At 31.0% G+C, this 19,091-nt stretch overlaps 1 pseudogene; it reads left to right on the top strand.

Annotated features, from left to right (window-relative positions):
• The first annotated feature begins 404 nt into the window (after positions 1–404).
• Positions 405–12,962, top strand: LOC107844815 (annotated as a pseudogene).
• Positions 12,963–19,091: the final 6,129 nt, after the last annotated feature.

The raw sequence follows: 19,091 nt of genomic DNA, 5'->3' as shown, positions 1-19,091 counted from the left end.
TATCCCCACATAGTTGGGTCTGGGGAGGGTAAAATATAAATCTCCACATAGTTGGGTCTGGGGAGGGTAAAATATAAATGTATTAAGCCTCCAAATATTTATACAATGGAGTCATTAAAAAATAGCATAGTCTTGGAACAATGAAAAAGTTGTCTTTATATGACCGATGTGTCAGGGTTTCGAACCGTGAAAATAATCACTAATGTATGCATTAAGGTAAGTTGTCCACATCATACTCTTGAGATGTGACCCTTCCTCAAATCCAATTAATGCAGAACGCTCTATGCACCAAGTTGCTTTTTTTCTTTCTTTGAATTATATTAAAAATAATATAAAAATGTCTTAATTACATCCTCCATGTATATATATAAAGAGGACTTCTTTTAACATTTGTGAAGTATAGAAACAAACCAATAGAATAGTACTCATAACAAGATAGATCATATAATAGAGTGAGTGGTTGTGGAGGGCTATGGATGATATCTCAACATCAAATAGTCTTACAAGTCCTATGTTGTTGTCTCAAACATCATTGGACACAAACAAATGGTGGATTATTATTATTAATAAAGTTATTGATGTTGAAGAAGCCAGGAATCAAATATTGTTCTCTTTGCCAATGATTGTTGTGACTAGTTGTTTCTACCTCATCAATCTTGTGTCTGTCATGCTTACTGGTCATCTTGGTAAACTTGAACTTGCTGCACCAAATCTTGCTAATTCATGGGCTGTTGTCACTGGTCTATCTTTCATGGTATGTAATCTTATTTTTTCTCCTATGAGTGTTAGGACAATTGTCCTGAGCCGGGTTCTATCGGAAACAATTTTTCTACTTCATCTACTTCATCTGAGGTAGTGATATGGACTGCGTACAATCAGCGGCAAAGCCAGACTTTTGATTAAGGGTGTTCATATTTCCCTTGGGCAAAGAACTGTTTAAAAAACAAAGAAAATAAAGTACTGCTGCACCTGTCAAAGTTCAAACCCGAGTTGTTGATGCAGAAATGCCCATTCTTGACCACTGGACTATCTTCTCTAGCTTGTCAAGAGTTTGCAACAACATGTATATAACCTTAAATATGTATATTTAATCTATATACTCGAAAAAAATTTCTGACGAAGGGTGTTCATCAGACCACCCTTCGTTGGCTGTGGCTCCGCCATTGAGGTCCCTATGGCTTAATTTGAGGTGCTCCGGCACCCATTAAGTCCGACACAGACTAGGTATAATTATATAAAAAATGTATAAAAAATAGTATAAAATTTAGAAAAGCACCCAATAGTAAACCAAGAAGATAGTTGGGTGTTTCAATTTTCAGGCAGAACCTTAAAGGCTTTATGCATCAATATAGGCATTTGAACCTCTTGTGCACCCGGAATTTCTTAATCCTGAGTCCGTCACTGCGTACACTTTACCCTTTTCCGATTCTATTTTGTGAAAATACACTACTGCGTACACTTTATCCTTTTCCGATTCTATTTTGTGAAAATACACTGAGTATGTTATTGTTGTTGATGAAGAGTTAGGACAATTACGTCCATATTATAGACATATATAGGCGTATCCAGAATGTTAAACTTGTGAGTTTCAGTAAATTAAATTAATATGAAATAAACTTGTAGTTATTAATTTTCAACTATTAATTTCTTATATAATTAATTGATTCTCAATTTACCAAATGTGAAATGAGGAATTTATCTAAGGAGGTTCACAAGTATCATATTATTATAATTTGAGATTCGAATTTGTGACAAAACGTAATTTTTGAATCTCTTTTACTGAATATATTATTATTGTTATTTTACTGCACTAGAGTTTGCTTGTTATTATAGGGAGCTAGAAATTCAGCTATGTGTTCGACAAAACTCAATAATTCTCTATCAGATTATTCATTTATATTTGAAAGTTCACTCAATATTCATTAAAAAAAATAATCAAAAACTCAATGAATTATATTTTTTTATAATTCAGAATTCAAAAACTCAAAATATTAATCCACGCCTATATGAATTATGTTTATAATCAATTAATTATTTTTAGTTGTCACTTTGACATATCAAGAAAAGATAAAAGAATTTTTTCTATTTTATTCTTAATATAAATTGTTTATTCTCCAAACTAGTTTCAAAATATATTAATCTAAACATTAATTAACAGAAGCAGTGTATAAAATATTCTTATTAATAATTATTTTCTTAATCATTAAATAATATTAAAAAATGACAAATTAAACCAACATGAGTTGTGGTACAGTGGATGGGGCTACTCCACCCTTAATCAGAGGTCGAGGGTTCGATCCTGGGTACAGAGAAAACTCTGTTGGGAGCACTGCTACCTTAATGGGCCCTGCAATGTGTGATCCAAATTAGTTGGGACTCCAATACGGACACCAAACTCCGGATAAAAAATAAAAAAAAATGACAAATAAAAATGAACGGAATCAATATTTTAAACCACTTCCACCTAAGTTTTTTGTAGGCACATTTACCCATTCCAATGATATCACGGGATGGCTCTAAAAAGGTAACAATATTAAAACCTCCTCTGGTTTAGGGTCCCCATTTTTGAGCAATAATAATCTTTTAGATTATTTTTTCAAAAGAAATATCAGTTTATAGGTGAATTTAAGATTTGATATTTATAATTTTTTTATTACGATTTTAAGATATATGATAATAATATGATTTATAATTAAATATTTTAATAAATATATATAATTTGAGCAAAATTTACTAAATTTTTATGAATTTTTTTACCTAATAAGCTAAATTCACACATGTTTATAATAGAGTCTTAAGTTTTATGCTGTTAGTGTAAAAAATATTTTATATTATCAGGTAAACTTTACCTGCTATTACAGGTTATCCAATATTTTACATAAAAATTGAGTAACTTTCAATAATAAATCAAAAATATTTTGTATACTGAAACTGCACAAAAATTTAAATTCGTTATAATAACCCACCCTCCCCTTAATTTCCTATATTAATAGAAAATAAAGAACAAGTAATCCTCTGAATTCCAATTCTTAATTAGAAATAAATTGGATTTGTTAAAATATGTTTATCAACTTATTAATTACTCTCCCATGTGTGTGGATGAATATGCATGTTAGTCCGTTATGTTTGAAGTGGTCTAAGATAGTCCTTTTAAGTATGTATTAATAAATATTTGATCCTTTATATATGTCCAAGTTAACACTTTTAGTCTCCGTCAAATATTTATAAACCTAGTCTATTACATTGATGAGAACAATGAAATTTCTGACAGAAGCCTGTCGTGGAAATAATGTTCACTGGCCACTTTTCACTTTTGTCACTGAAAAATAGTGATACACTCATATAATTTTAAATTTAACAGGTGAAACTCCATGATAATATTGTTTCTAGATATTCATTTGTGAATTTTAAATCTTCATGACATTTGTAATTTTCAAGTACAGGAACTAATTAATGGAACGAATAGCTTTAAATTTTACCCGTACGAACTTAGACAATTATCGATCGTTAAGTTGCATTTTAATTTATTACAATGGTACTATTACAATAACAATAACATACTCAGTAAATAAAAGAAATGCAAGAGTCAATAGTTATAATGAAAATATTGAAGAAAGAAAAATATTGACGAAATAGTAAAGGTCACCAAAATAAAACAAACAATTGGAGCAATAAAACTGAAGAATATGATAGTGCTATGATAATAACACTAATATATAGAAAAAACGCTCGACTACTTACTGACTGTTTACCTAAATTTTTAACCTCCATGGTCTTCTATCTATGATCATGTTGCCTTCGATAAGCTGAAAGTACAATGTCATATTTACATACTAACAATCTACATTATATTTTTGCTATTATATATTATTCATTTATTCAACTTTTTAAATGTTGACACTGCTTATAAAACTGAAGAATATGATAGTGCTAGCATAATAACACTAATTTTGGTAAGGGAATAGATAGAGAAAACGCTCGACTAATTACTGACCGTTTACCCTAATTTTTAACCTTCATGTTCTTCTATCTATGATCATGTTGCCCTCGGTAAGCTGAAAGTACATTATGTCATATCTACATACTAACAATCTACATTATTTTTTTGGCTATTATATATTATTCATTGAGAAAATACCCTATTACCCCCCTGAACTATACGCAAAACGGCAGAGACACACCTTAACTTAAAGGGAGTCCTATTACCCCTGAACTAATTAAAAGTGTAATTTTGACACTCTTAGTGCCTACGTGGCACACACGTGTGCCTACCTGGACCCTTCAGCATGTTGTGCCACGTATGTGCTAAGTAGGCACTAAGGATGTCAAAATTATATTTTTAATTAGTTCGGGGGTAATAGGACCCCTTTAAGTTGAGGTATGTCTCTGCCCAGGGTTATGTCATATCTACATACTAACAATCTACTATACATTTTTGCTATTATACATTCATTTATTCAATTTTTTAAATGTTGACACTGCTTATAAAAAATTCTGAAATAGATTGGTCTAAGTGGTGCACTAGAGACATTATGTGGCCAAGGATATGGAGCAAAAATGTACAGAATGTTGGGCATACATCTTCAAACATCATGTATCATATCATTCATATTTTCTACAACAATTGCTGTGATTTGGTGGTATTCTGATAGAATTCTCATTTTAGTTCATCAAGATCCTGATATAGCCAAAGAAGCTGGAGTTTTCTTGAAGTTATTGATACCAGGATTATTAGCATATGGTTTTTTACAAAATATATTGAGATTTCTTCAAGAACAATCAATTATAAAGCCACTTGTTGTGTGTTCAGTGGCATGTTTAGTTATACATATTCGCATTGCTTATGGTTTGGTTCATTGGACAAGTCTTGGTTTTAATGGAGCACCATTAGCAGCTTCGATTTCGATTTGGATGTCTGTTCTTACGTTGGGTATATACGTACTATTTTCTGAGAGATTCAGTCATATATGGAGGGATGGTCTCTCCCTCGAGCCGTTTCATTATGTTGTTACAAATCTGAAGTTGGCATTGCCCTCTGCTGTCATGGTGTGGTGAGTAACCTCATGTATATATCTCTTAATTTTGTTATCATAGTTGATTGAAGAAATGAGTTGTGGTCATTTTGGATAATTCTCCTTTCATGAGCTAGCTTTTAGGATTGAGTTGACCCAAGGGTTGTTATATCTTCAGATGGTATCAGAGTCAGACTAAACTCATCTGCTATTTCTTCACATGGTATCAGAGTCAAACTAAACTCAAATCTTGGTTTAACCGATGTTGGATCTCCATGTTATGTTGGTCACGCTCCAGATGTCAAGTCCTAGGCACGCTGGAGCTGTTAGAAGTAGGGCTGGGCATAAAATACCGAATTATCCAACCGAACTGAAAAGTTTGGTATTTGGTATTTGGTATGGTATTTGGGAGTAAGTGTTTTTACCAGAGAGTTCTAATCTATTTTTGCGTGATTCCTAATATGTAATGTAACTATACTAGAAAGCAGAGTCCAGTTTCCCTCCCTTTGATCAGACGAATGACAAGTCATTGAAGGGGTAAGTCATCAATTATTGCACTATGCCATGTACTTTTTATTGGATAACGTGCGGAACCTTTTATCAGAGAGTTCTAATCTACCCTTGCATGATTCCTAATACGCATTGTAATTATACTAGAAAGCAGAGTCCAATTCTTCTCCCTTCGATCAGACAAATGACAAGTCATTGAATGGATAAGTCATCAATTATTGCACTATGCCATGTACTTTTTCTTGGATAACGTGCGGACCCTTTTACCAAAGAGTTCTAATCTACCCTTGCGTGATTCCTAATACACATTGTAATTATACTAGAAAGCAGAGTCCAATTCCCCTCCCTTCGATCAGACGAATAATAAGTCATTGAATGGGTAAGTTGTCAATTTTTGGACTATGCCATGTACTTTTTTTTGAATAACGTGCGGAGCCTTTTACCAGAGAGTTCTAATCTACCCTTACGTGATTCCTAATACGCATTGTAATTATACTAGAAAACAGAGTCTAATTCCCCTCCCTTCGATCAAACGAATGACAAGTCATTGAATGGATAAGTCATCAATTCTTGGACTATGCCATGTACTTTTTCTTGGACTACGTGCGAGCATTTTACCAGAGAGTTCTACTCTACCCTTGCGTGATTCCTAATACGTAATGTTATTATACTTAAAAGCAGAGTCCAGTTTCCCTCCCTTCGATCAAACGAAGGACAAGTCACTGAATGGGTAAGTCGTCAATTTTGGGACTATGTCATGTACTTTTTCTTGGATTTCGTGTGTGCATTTTACCAGAGAGTTCTAATCTATCCTTGCATGATACCTAATACGTAATGTTATTATACTAAAAAGCAGAGTCCAGTTTCCCTCCCTTCGATTAGACGAATGACAAGTCATTGAATGGATAAGTCATCAATTCTTGGACTACGTCACGTACTTTTTCTTGAATAACGTGCGTGCATTTTATCACAGAGTTTTAATCTACCCTTGCGTGATTCCTTATACGTATTGTAATTATACTAGAAGGCAGAGTCCAATTCCCCTCCCTTCGATCAGACGAATGACAAATCACTGAATGGCTAACTCGTCAATTTCTGGACTATGTCATGTAATTTCCCAATTTGATGTATGCATTCAGTTTGGAGTAGTGGGCTTTTGATCTTCTTGTGTTATTAGCTGGTTTATTGCCAAACTCAAAAACAACTACTTCTCTAATTGCAATGAGGTAATTAATCTCCTTAATTAGCTTTAAACCATCAATTTATTTTTAGGGATAAGAATTTAGTACCCCTCGAACTATGGTCGAAGTTGCTACGACACACTTCAACTTCACAGTGGTCCTATTACTCCCAAAACAAACTCAACTTTAGTCGCCTTTTTCTGCTGACGTGACACTTTTATTACATAAAATAAGACTCACATTTAAGGTGTCACATCAGCTAAAATGATTGACAAAAGGGGCCACGTCAGCATAAAATGGTGACAAAAATACGCAAAAATTGAGGAGTAATAGGACTCCGTGAAGTTGGAGTGTGTCGTAGCAAATTTAGTCATAGTTCAGGAGTGTACTAAATGCTTTATTCTTTTTTTTACATATATTTTTTAGACCTAAATTTTAATTTAGCTGATATTAATTGTTTTGGATTGCGACTTTTTCAGTGTAAATACTGAAGCCATTGCCTATACAATCTCTTATGGTTTGAGTGCAGCTGCAAGGTAATATTTTCCGAGATTTGCTTTGTTAGTTTTCAAATGACACTTGTCGAGATTTATTTTGTTAGCTTCTGAATGACACCTGTTATTTTGATATTAAATTACAAGTTTACAACCACAAGAATGTTGATTGATGATTGAAAATAGAAGTTTGTCCCAATTTATCCCATTCGAACAAAATACATGCATATTTTAAATTATACCATGTATATCCCATTTTAAGTCCAATAAATCATATATCTACCAATAAAAGTATATCCACTAAATAATCACATCATTTTTTAATATATTCTTGTATCATAATCCCGGAAAAACATGTTCTCCAATAAAATGATCCCTAAAATTTTGTTTATTTCCAAAAAGGATTCTAAAATTTATTTGGTATACAAAAAGAAAATTTGATTATACCTTACTACATAGTTTAATTTCCATCACTACCTTTCCTCAGCTTAACTCGTACCTGCCAAACAGTCTGAAAGCTATCAATATATGACCTCTATCCTCTATCTTGTAAAGGTAGATGGATAAATTTTGATAGACCCTCAGCATAACTGATACCTGCCAAACAGTCTGAAAGCTATATGACTTTTATCTTGTAATGATAGATGGACAGTTTTTGATAGACCCTCAGCTTAATTGGTACCTGTCAAACAGTCTGAAAGCTATCAACTTATGACCTCTATCTTGTAATGGTAGATGGACAGTTTTCGATAGACCCTCGAATTAAGTGGTACCTGCCAAACAGTCTGAAAGCTATATGACTTTTATCTTGTAATGATAGATGGACAGTTTTCGATAGACCCTCAGCTTAACTGGTACCTGTCAAATAGTCTGAAAGCTATCAACTTATGACCTCTATCTTGTAATGGTACATGGACAGTTGTCGATAGACCCTCGAATTAAGTGGTACCTGCCAAACAGTCTGAAAGCTATCAATATATGACCTCTATGTTGTAAAGGTAGATGGACAGTTTTCGGTAGACCCTCAGCTTAAAGGGTACCTGCCAAACAATTTGAAATCTATCAATATATGACCTATATCTTGTAAAGGTAAATGATAGTTTTCGATAGACCCACAGCTTAACTGGTACATGCCAAACAGTCTGAAAGCTATCAATGTATGACCTTTATCTTGTAAAGTTAGATCGATAGGTTTCAGTAGACCCTTGGCTTAACTGTTACCTGTCAAACAGTCTGAAAGCTATTAATATTTTACCTTTATCTTATTACCTCTAGATGGATAGCTTTTTATAGACCCTCAGCTTAACTGGTACCTGTCAAACAGTCTGAAAGCTATCAATAAATAACCTTTATCCTCTATATTGTAAAGGTAGATGGACAGTTTTCGATAGACCATCAGCTTAACTGGTACCTGCCAAACAGTCTGAAAGCTATCAACATATGACCTCTATCTTGTAAAGATAGATTGACAGTTTTCGATAGACCCTCGAATTAACTGGTACCTGCCAAATAGTCTAAAAGCTATCAATATATTACCTCTATCTTGTAAAGGTAGAATGATAGTTTTTGATAGACCTGCAGCTTAACTGCTACCTGCCAAACAGTCTGAAAGCTATCAATAAATGACCTCTATCTTGTAAAGGTAGATGGATAGTTTTCTACAGACCCTCAACTTAATCGGTACCTGCCAAACAGGTTGAAGCTATCAATGTATGACCTCTATCTTGTAAAGGTAGATGAATAGCTTTCGATAGACCCTCAGCTTAACTGGTACCTGCCAAATAGTCTGAAAGCTATCAATATATTACCTCTATCTTGTAAAGGTAGATAGATAGTTTTCGATAGGCACTCAACGTAACTGGTACCTGTCAAACAGTTTCAAAGCTATCAATATATGACCTTTATCTTGTAAAGGTAGATGGATAGTTTTCGCTAGACCCTCGGCTTAACTGGTACCTTCCAAACAGTTTGAAAGCTATCAATATATGACTTCTATCTTGTACAGGTAGATGGGTAGTTTTCGATGGACCCTCAGCTTAATCGGTACCTGCCAAACAGTTTGAAATCTATCAATATATGACCTTTATCTTGTAAAGGTAGAATGATAGTTTTCGATAGACCCTCAGCTTAACTGGTACCTGCCAAACAGTCTGAAAGCTATTAACATATTACCTCTATCTTGTAAAGGTAGATGGACAGTTTTCAATAGACCCTCATCTTAACTGGTACCTGCCAAACAGTCTAAAAGCTATCAATATATGACCTCTATCTTGTAAAGTTAGATTGACAGTTTTCGGTAGACCCTTGGCTTAACTGTTACCTACCAAACAGTCTGAAAGATATCAATATATGACCTCTATCTTGTAAAAGGTAGATGGACAGTTTTCGATAGACCCTCACCTTAATTGGTACCTGCCAAATAAGCTGAAAGCTATCAATATATGACCTCTATCTTATAAAGGTAGATGGATAGCTTTCGATAGACTATCAGCTTAATACCTGTCAAACAATCTTAAAGTTAACAGTCTGAAAGCTATCAATGTATGGCCTCTATATTACAAAGGTAGATGGACAGTTTTCGATAGACCCTCAGCTTAACTAGTACCTGTCAAACAATCTGAAAGCTATCAATATATTACATAAACCATTTTTTTTTAAAGTTAATATCCCTCAATTTGTTACTAATATCAAATGTGTATTGCAAATTATTGGTGCAGCACTAGGGTGGCAAATGAATTAGGAGCTGGAAATCCTAACAAAGCTAAGCATGCTATGGTTGTTACACTCAAGCTATGTGTTCTTCTTGCTCTTATTGTTGATTTGGCTCTATATTTTGGTCACAATGTTTGGGCTGGCCTCTTTAGTGATAGCAATGAAATAATAAACAAATTTGCCACCGTGACACCTCTTCTCTTAATATCCTTTTTATTCGATTTCTTTCAAGGAATTTAATCAGGTCAAATTCTTAAATTTCGTGTCTAGTTAAACATTATTGCAGAAAATATGAGATAAGCATTCAGTACCTCCCGTACTATGGTCAAAGTTGTTACAATCCACTCCAATTTTACAGGGGTCCTACTATTACTCCCTTGAACTCAATTTTAGCATTTTTTTTATCACCTTTTGTGCTAACGTGTCACCTTTATTACATAAAATGGGATCCACGTCAATGATGTCACGTCAGCTAAAAAGGTTGACAAAAATACGCTAAAATTTAGTTCAGGGGGTAATAGAACCCCCGTGAAGTTGGAGTTTATCGTAGCAACTTTGATCGTAGTTCAAAGTTACTACGTGCTTTATTCCATAAATATTAAAGAAAGTTAATTTTTTGTGTTAATGAATTGAATTTAGGGGTGGCTAGGGATGTGGATGGCAACATTTGGCTATGTGTATCAACTTGGCAACATTCTATTTCATTGGCATGCCAATAGCTGCCCTCCTTGCTTTCAAGTTCAACTTACATGCTCAGGTAATTTATGTGTTTTGAGACGGTGCAGAATTTAAATTTAATAAATTTTATTTTAAGATTTATTTAGTACCTAACTCATTGTTATTAATTTTAAAGTTCTGAGATAAAAAGCTAGTATCTATTGAATTTATTGTGGATTTTAACTTATATAATGATGGTACGACTCATAAAGTTAGATACTGAATTCAGTTGAACTCGTTAACCCTTCATCAGCGTTTATTCAACAAACTTTATGTTGAATTAATGTCACTTTTGGATTTTTAATATATTTATTTGCAACTACGCTGAACAACGTACGCTTTAATTAACACAAGTTAGGGTAAGGAGAGTGAAATCAATTTACTATAATGTTTAATTTCTTGCTTTTTTTTTTCCGATGATAATGTCTTTTGCATCAGATATTTTTCTGTAACGATTCATCATGAGATTATAATATATTTATTCGCGACTATGCTTAAGGTACACCTTAGTTAGGACATGTTAGGGTAAGGAGAGTGAAATCAATTTACCATAATGTTTCTTGATTTTTTTCTTGTGATAATATCTTTTGCATAAGATATTATTTTGTAACGATTCATCATGAGATTATAATATATTTATTTGCGACTATGCTTAACTTACACCTTAGTTAGCACAAGTTAGGGTAAGGAGAGTGAAACCAATTTACTATATATAATGTTTCTTGATTTTTTTTGTGATAATGTCTTCTGCATCAGATATTTTTCAGTAACGATTCATCATAAGATTATAATATATTTATTCACGACTATGCTTAACGTACACCTTAGTTAGGACAAGTTAGGGTAAGGAGAGTGAAATCAATTTACCATAATGTTTAATTTCTTGTTTTTTTTCTTGTGATAATGTCATTTGCATCAGATATTTTTTTTTGTAACGATTCATCATGAGATTATAATATATCTATTCACGACTATGCTTAACGTACACCTTAATTAGGACAAGTTAGGGTAAGGAGAGTGAAACCAATTTACTATAATGTTTCTTGCTTTTTTTTTTTTGTGATAATGTATTCTGCATCAGGTATTTTTCTGAAACTATTCATCATAAGATTATAATATATTTATTCGTGACTATGCTTAACGTATACATTAGTTAGCACAAGTTAGGGTAAGGAGAGTGAAATCAATTTGCTATGACTTTTCTTGGTTTTTTTCTCCGTGATAATGCCTTCTGAATCAGATATTTTCTTGTAACTATTCATCATAAGATTATAATAATATATTTATTTGTGACTGTGCTTAACGTACACCTTAGTAATTAGGACAAGTTAGGGTAAGGAGAGTGAAATCAATTTACCATAATGTTTAATTTCTTGCTCTTTTTTCTTGTGATAATGTATTTTGCATCAGATATTTTTTTGTAACGATTCATCATAAGATTATAATATATTTATTCGCGACTATGCTTATAACGTACACCTTAGTTAGGACAAGTTAGGGTAAGGAGAGTGAAACCGATTTACTATAATATTTCTTGCTTTTTTTTGTGATCATGATAATGTCTTCTGCATTAGATATTTTTTTGTAACGATTCCTCATAAGATTATAGTATATTTATTCGCGACTATGCTTAACGTACACCTTAGTTAGCACATGTTAGGGTAAGGAGAGTGAAACCAATTAACTATTATGTTCCTTAATTTTTTTTTCTGTGATAATATCTTTTGCATCAGACATTTTTCTGTAACGATTCATTATAAGATTATCATGTTTAAAATCTTGATATTTTTTTTTATTAAATATGATGTAGGGTTTATGGATGGGCTTGATATGTGGTCTAGCTTGCCAAGCATGTGGCTTATTGCTATTGCCATTGTTCATCAAATGGGAAAAAGTAGATGCATCAACAAAGAGCAATATAGAAAATGAAGTTTTACCTTAAAATTACATGAAATTTTTTCTAGGAAAAGGGGTCAAATATGCTCCTAAACTTTTCAAAAATATTTAGATATACCTTCCGTTAAAAGTTTAGCTCATTAATGCCTTTGCCGTCCAAGTTTTGGTCCATAGATATCCCTGTTGTTAAGTTTTGGATCATATATACTACTGTTGTCAAGTTTTTGGCCATATATACTCTTGTCGCCGTTAATTAGTTTGTTGGAATTTTTCAACCCATTTTTTCTTTTTTTTTTCCTTAAAAAATTATATTTGCCACATCATTTTTTATTGCAACATTACATATAATTAATTCACTTCTTCTATACATTAAACGTCCGTTAAATGCTTTCATATACCTCACAATTTTTTTGGATTTTCTCTAACTTGTCGAAATTCTTTTGTTGTATTTTCATATTCTTGTATAACCGTTTCTCTCATACATACATACATACATGCGTACATACGTACGTATTTACGTACAAAAGATATCCTCTTAATTGACAACTTGTTTTGTTGTCTCTATATGGGCTGCCTCTTTTACACTTTACATCTCAATTTCTCACTTGGGTTTTCCCTATTCTTCTGATTCTTGATGTTGGAATTAACGGTGGTGTGAAGATGAAGTCGATTTATATGATACTAAAATAATTTACAGTTGGTAAGTACTTTAATTCTTGATTTTTATCGCAATTATTCATTGAATTTTTATGGGGTGTTCTTGACTTTTTTCATTTTGTACTTGATTATTCTTGGGGTTTATGCAAACATCGAAAAACACGAAAAAGAAATTTCGGCAAATTAGAGAAAATTCTAATAAATTATGAGTTAGATGAGAGCATTGACGGATGGTTAATGTGTAGAAGAAGGGTGAATTTAATTATATGCGATATGACAATTAAAAACTGATGTGGAAATATGATTTCTTAAACAAAAGAAGGAAAAGGGAGTTGAAAATTTTTAGCAAAGCAATTAACGGCAACAGGGGTATATATAACCTAAAACTTGATAACAGGGGTATATATGACCCAAAACTTGACAACAGGAGTATATATCACCCAAGACTTGGACGGCAAGAGCATTGGTGAGCTAAAATTTTAACGGAGAATATATCTTTTATAAATCTGCATCATATACTTTTTTTTTTATTTTGTAAATCTTCTATCGCTTCCAAATGGGTTCAAAAGAAAAAAAATATTTTATTCTTTATGTAACTATTATAATAAGTTACTAACGAAAATAACAATTATATAAATGCTAATAATTAAAAAATATTACAAAACCTTACTAAGAAAATAACAAAATATATATATATATATATATATATATATATGTTTCGAATTGAAATTAATAAATTCAATTTTGCATAACAAATGGAATGGAGAGGATCTATTTAGAGTGGGTGTATTTAGACGAGGTAGATGAGATTTCTTCATTTTTTATTAAGTTATTATTTGATTATATCTATTTAAAAGATTTGATCTGGATGAAATTTTAATTGAAATTTAAAATATGTTTGATCATAATTTTTTAAAATATAATTTCATTTAAAAAGGTATAGAACATGTTTTTATAATTTTAAGTTCTAAAACTATCAAAAATACTCAACGTTCCAAACAAATTTTTATTGCATGCAAATCTTTCTATCGGGGAAGCCGCGCTTATTCAAAAGATATATTATTAAGAATTTTTGTTTTTTTCTTAGTTGTAAGCAGAGGCGGAGCCAGCCCTCTATAGGGGGTTCGTCCAAACTCCCTTCGACGAAAAAATATATTATTATACATGATTAAAATTATTTTTTATGTGATTATAGTAGGTATTGAACCCCCTTCGACTTAGTTTTCTTTAAATATTGAACCCCTTACTTGAAATCCTGACTCCGCCTCTGTTGTAAGTAACTGTTGATAGGAGCAGCAGGATGATGATGAATATATGAATAAATAAAGATCAAAAAAGAAAAAATGGCAAGATAAATTAAATATTTAAGACAGAAATAACAATGTAGATGGTGACTGAAAAGGAAGCTCGACCTACAGGGAGAGTTGTAGACCAACTGAAAGGGATGTAACGCAGTTTGGTAGCGCCTTTGTTTCGGGTTAATTTTTCTATATCATCCTTTGACTATAATATATTTAATGGTTTAAAAAATATATTGGTAATGAACAAAATTTAATAACAATGGTAAAATGAACACAAGATGATAGATTGTCAATAAATTTTCTAAATTGGATAAATATAGTTGAACATTTATTTATTATATTGAACAAGTAAACAACAAAATTAAATTACATATAATTATTAAAGGGGAATCAATAGTCCTTCCGTTTAGTTGATCACCTGCTAAAATATATGTCTGAAATTACTTGTTCACTTATTAAATTAAAAAAAAATTAATCAAAAAAATTTCGATTTACCCCTATAATTAATATTCTTTAAAAGTGTAAATTAGTAAATTTATTCTTCTCATTATAATTTTTTAAAAAAGGTATAAAATTAAAAATAATCAACTAATATGAAATAATGAAAGTAGCAAAAAAGGACAAAGAGATTTTATTGATACCTTTCATTTATATCTAAATGGTCCAATTTTATGCATGTTGTTATGGAAGTTGCATCTAATAAATGTCACAAAAAGAAAGTGAAATTTCATGTTATTAAATTAAATGTCATAAAAAGAAATTGAAATTTCATGTTATTAAATGCTTTTACAGGAAATGTTGGTCCGATAACATACTCACTGATAGGGATGTTCATCAGTTGATTTGAATAGGTTGTAGATTAAACTTAAAATCAGATCAATTTAAATGATTTATTTTTTAATTTCTAAAATCAAATCAAATCAAACAAAAAAATAACCGTTGATTTGATTCGTCTTGATTTGGTTAGGTGATATTAGTTTCAGAACTATATTTGTCATTTAAAGTGCGAAAATTCAGAATCTCACGAGGTACCATCATTTGATGGAGACGTATGATTGGAAGTGCTACGGCTAATTAAGTTAAGTTCATGATTAAAATTCAAACTGTAACAAAATATTTATATATTTATATATATATATATATATATATATATATATATATATATATATATATATATTATCGGTTCTATTTAATTATTTTATCGATTTTTTAGAGTAAAATCAAATCAAATAAATATCTATTTATAAAACTTAAAACCAGACCAAATGATTCTAACGCACTTATCCCCAGAAATGCATAGGCTAACACACACGAAAAAGTTGAAATAATATGCAATTCTTCCTTTTTCGCTCGTTTGTCCTAAAACAGGCTACATTTACCTCTCCGAAACAACCCTTATCATTTAATAGGTCGTCACGAGTGTAGACATGAGTATTCGAAAAAAAAAATAAAAATCCGACGAATCTATAACCAAAAATTCATATGCTAATACACACTAAAAAGTTAAAATAATATGCAATACTTGTTTTTCGCTTGTTTGCCTTAAACAGGTTAGGTACGCCTCTCCGAGCAATACTTATCATTTAATAGGTCTTGAAAAGCGTAGCCATGAGTTTTTGATAAAAAAATATTTCGATCCACCTATTCCTAGAAATTCATAGGCTAACACACGAAAAATTGATATAACGGACATTCTTCTTTTTTGCTCGTTTGTCCTAAAACAAGCTAAGTCCGCATCTCCAAAGCAACCTTTTTCATTTAATAGGTCATCACAGACACAACCATAAGTTCTCAGCAAAATATCAATCCGACTAATCTATCCCAAGAAATTCGTAGACTAACACAAACGAAAAAAAACTGAACTAATCCCCGCAATTCCTGCTTTTTCGCTTGTTTACCCTGAATCAGGCTACGTCTGTCTTTTTGAAGCAGCCCTTATCATTTAATAGATCGTCATGGGCGCAATCATGAGTTTTTCGCAAAAAAATTATTCAGATGCATTTATCCCAAGAAATTCATAGGCTAACGCAATAAAATATATATGTGCTTACACTAAAATATATATTTATATTTATATTATCATATTAAAGTGTGAAGGATTTTGAAAAGTGATTTAAATTTTCTGTACTTCATTAAAATCTCTGCAATAGACAAAATTATTTAATTTAAATAATTAAATATTACACGTGTGACACACGTATAATTAAATTAGTCGTATTAAAAGTATGAAGGAAAAAAAGAATTTAATGATAACTCACATTTGATGTAATTTGCAACTTTTTATTTTCTTATGTTTATTTTTTTTTCTAGTGCAATTTTTATGTTGTAACTTCTAGAATTTGATGGGCTTTTCTGATATTTAAGGTAGTCTTCCATTTAACATATATTATTTAATATTTAGTGAAATTAGTTGTGCTCGCTTATGATAAACTTAAACTGTTCAAAAAAATATTTTGTAGGTATTTATCTATGAAAAATGTAATATATCAAAAAAAAAAAATCCTTAAATATGCATTTAACTTGAAAAGAAATTGAAGGTTTGTAAGTATAGAAAAAAAAAATTCACTTGAAAATCTATTATATTTAAAAAAAAAATCATGTCTAAATGCGCCTTTTAGAGATTGCTTAAAGCCTATCTAAAAATATAAGGGGTTATTTTTATCATTTTCTTCTTTTCTTTCCACTAGTTCTTTAGGTCACCAATGTCGGTCCAATAAAAATATGAAAAAAATATGTAGTATTATTAGGACCACAAACTTTATTTTTATATTTATTATAACATTCTTTATTTATAGCAGCATAATTCTATCAGTGTCATTACTCATTAAAGTTTCTATTGTTCATAGATGTGTGTAACTCTAAAATATACTCAAATTTTCTTGGTTCGAATTAAACAATTCAGCAAAATAGTCTCTAGATAATAATTATACACTTCACAATGTATAACTAAATACTATATTTTTTTTATAAAAAAAAAAAGTATATATTCATTTCTAAATAAATTATTAAATTAAAGGGTTACTTATGACACGTTTTCTATGATTGAACAAGGTCATAAATAATGAATGTGAAAACTTAAAAATGTGGGAGATCACAAAGTACTACTACTACACCTACCTCTTTGCTTTCCTTTTAAAACTATATAATAATTCTTCATGTCACCATCTAGCTACTTGGGCAATTTTTAGTGACAATATACACAAATAAAATAACTTTATTGGAATAAATATGTATATTATTATTATGTTAAAATAGTTGTTAAGTAGTTCAAACCTGGGGTGTCTTATATTTTATGACCTCATTTGATTTGTACTTAATGGAGATCTGAATCTGAATGGTTCAGACTTCAGTCCATCAAGTTCATTTATTTTTTTGTTGATAAACTGCCTCTTAATGTATCTGAAAGCCTCTGAATCAGTCAAATATGAAAAAGAGTCTGAACACTTTTTAAAACATAATTTATTACCTCAAAACTCTCTTTAAATATTTTAATTATCTTGAAATATTTTAATTATCACTCAAATAATATTCAGACTCTTTTTAAAACGTAATTTATTCGCTCAAAACTCTTTTTAAATATTTTAATTATCTTTAAATATTTTAATTATCACTCAATTAATAATTTGATGTTTAAGTTTTATCTAATTTTTGTTTCATATAATATAATATTTTATTACTTTTAATATTTGAATTACATATTTATTACGAATAAATATATTACGTACATTAGGATGTTAAAAAACAAACGGTCTTAATCATTCAGTAGTCAGATCTAAAAACAACATCTGAATCATTCAGATATTCATTCAGATTCACACGTCTTAATCTTAAAAAAAAAGACAAATACACCCTATATGACTAAAGCTTAGGTTCAAATATCTGAACTTCAATCATCATAATATGTGCATGAACTTCGGGAAAAAGATAACTAAATTCAACTACATATAATTAAGGAAAATATGTTTTGTTTCCACCCTGAACTATATATGAAATTGGTGAGGCACATTCGAACTTTTGGTGGGTCCTATTATCCCTTGGATTAATTAAAATCGAATTTTTGGCAATCTTAGTGCCTACATAGCACATACAGTGTGTTGATGTGCCATGTAGGCACTAAGATTGTCAAAAATATGATTTTAATTAGTCCAGGGGATAATAGGACCTCCAAAAGTTTGGGTGTACCTCAACAATTTCATGTATAGTTCAGGGTGAAAACAAAGCATTTCTTCTGTAATTAAGTGTAAGCAAAAGCGATTGAATTTGATCCATGTCTTAACTTCAGACATATAACTTCCAAATTTAGTAAATTTTGTAAATAATATAATTTAAATGGTGATTCCAAAATCGGATATTTGTGTGTTTACTATTAATTTACGTGGCAAACTGTTATGGTTGGTGATTATTAATTATGCAATTCTGCATTTGACTTTAGACATACATTTTGTTAGTTGTTACCATCATGTATTCAATGACTACCACAACAACAATTAAGAGAATGAGTTAATTTTGTACTACAATGATATAAAATAAGAGGAATTTTCTAACTATATATAGATATATGTTCTTCTCTAATTAAGAAACTTCCACCCTATTCGCCCCGCAACGACACCA

Source organism: Capsicum annuum, chromosome 10, assembly GCF_002878395.1.
Source record: "Capsicum annuum cultivar UCD-10X-F1 chromosome 10, UCD10Xv1.1, whole genome shotgun sequence".
Taxonomy (NCBI): domain Eukaryota; kingdom Viridiplantae; phylum Streptophyta; class Magnoliopsida; order Solanales; family Solanaceae; genus Capsicum; species Capsicum annuum.
This window is presented reverse-complemented; position numbering and strand designations above follow the sequence as displayed.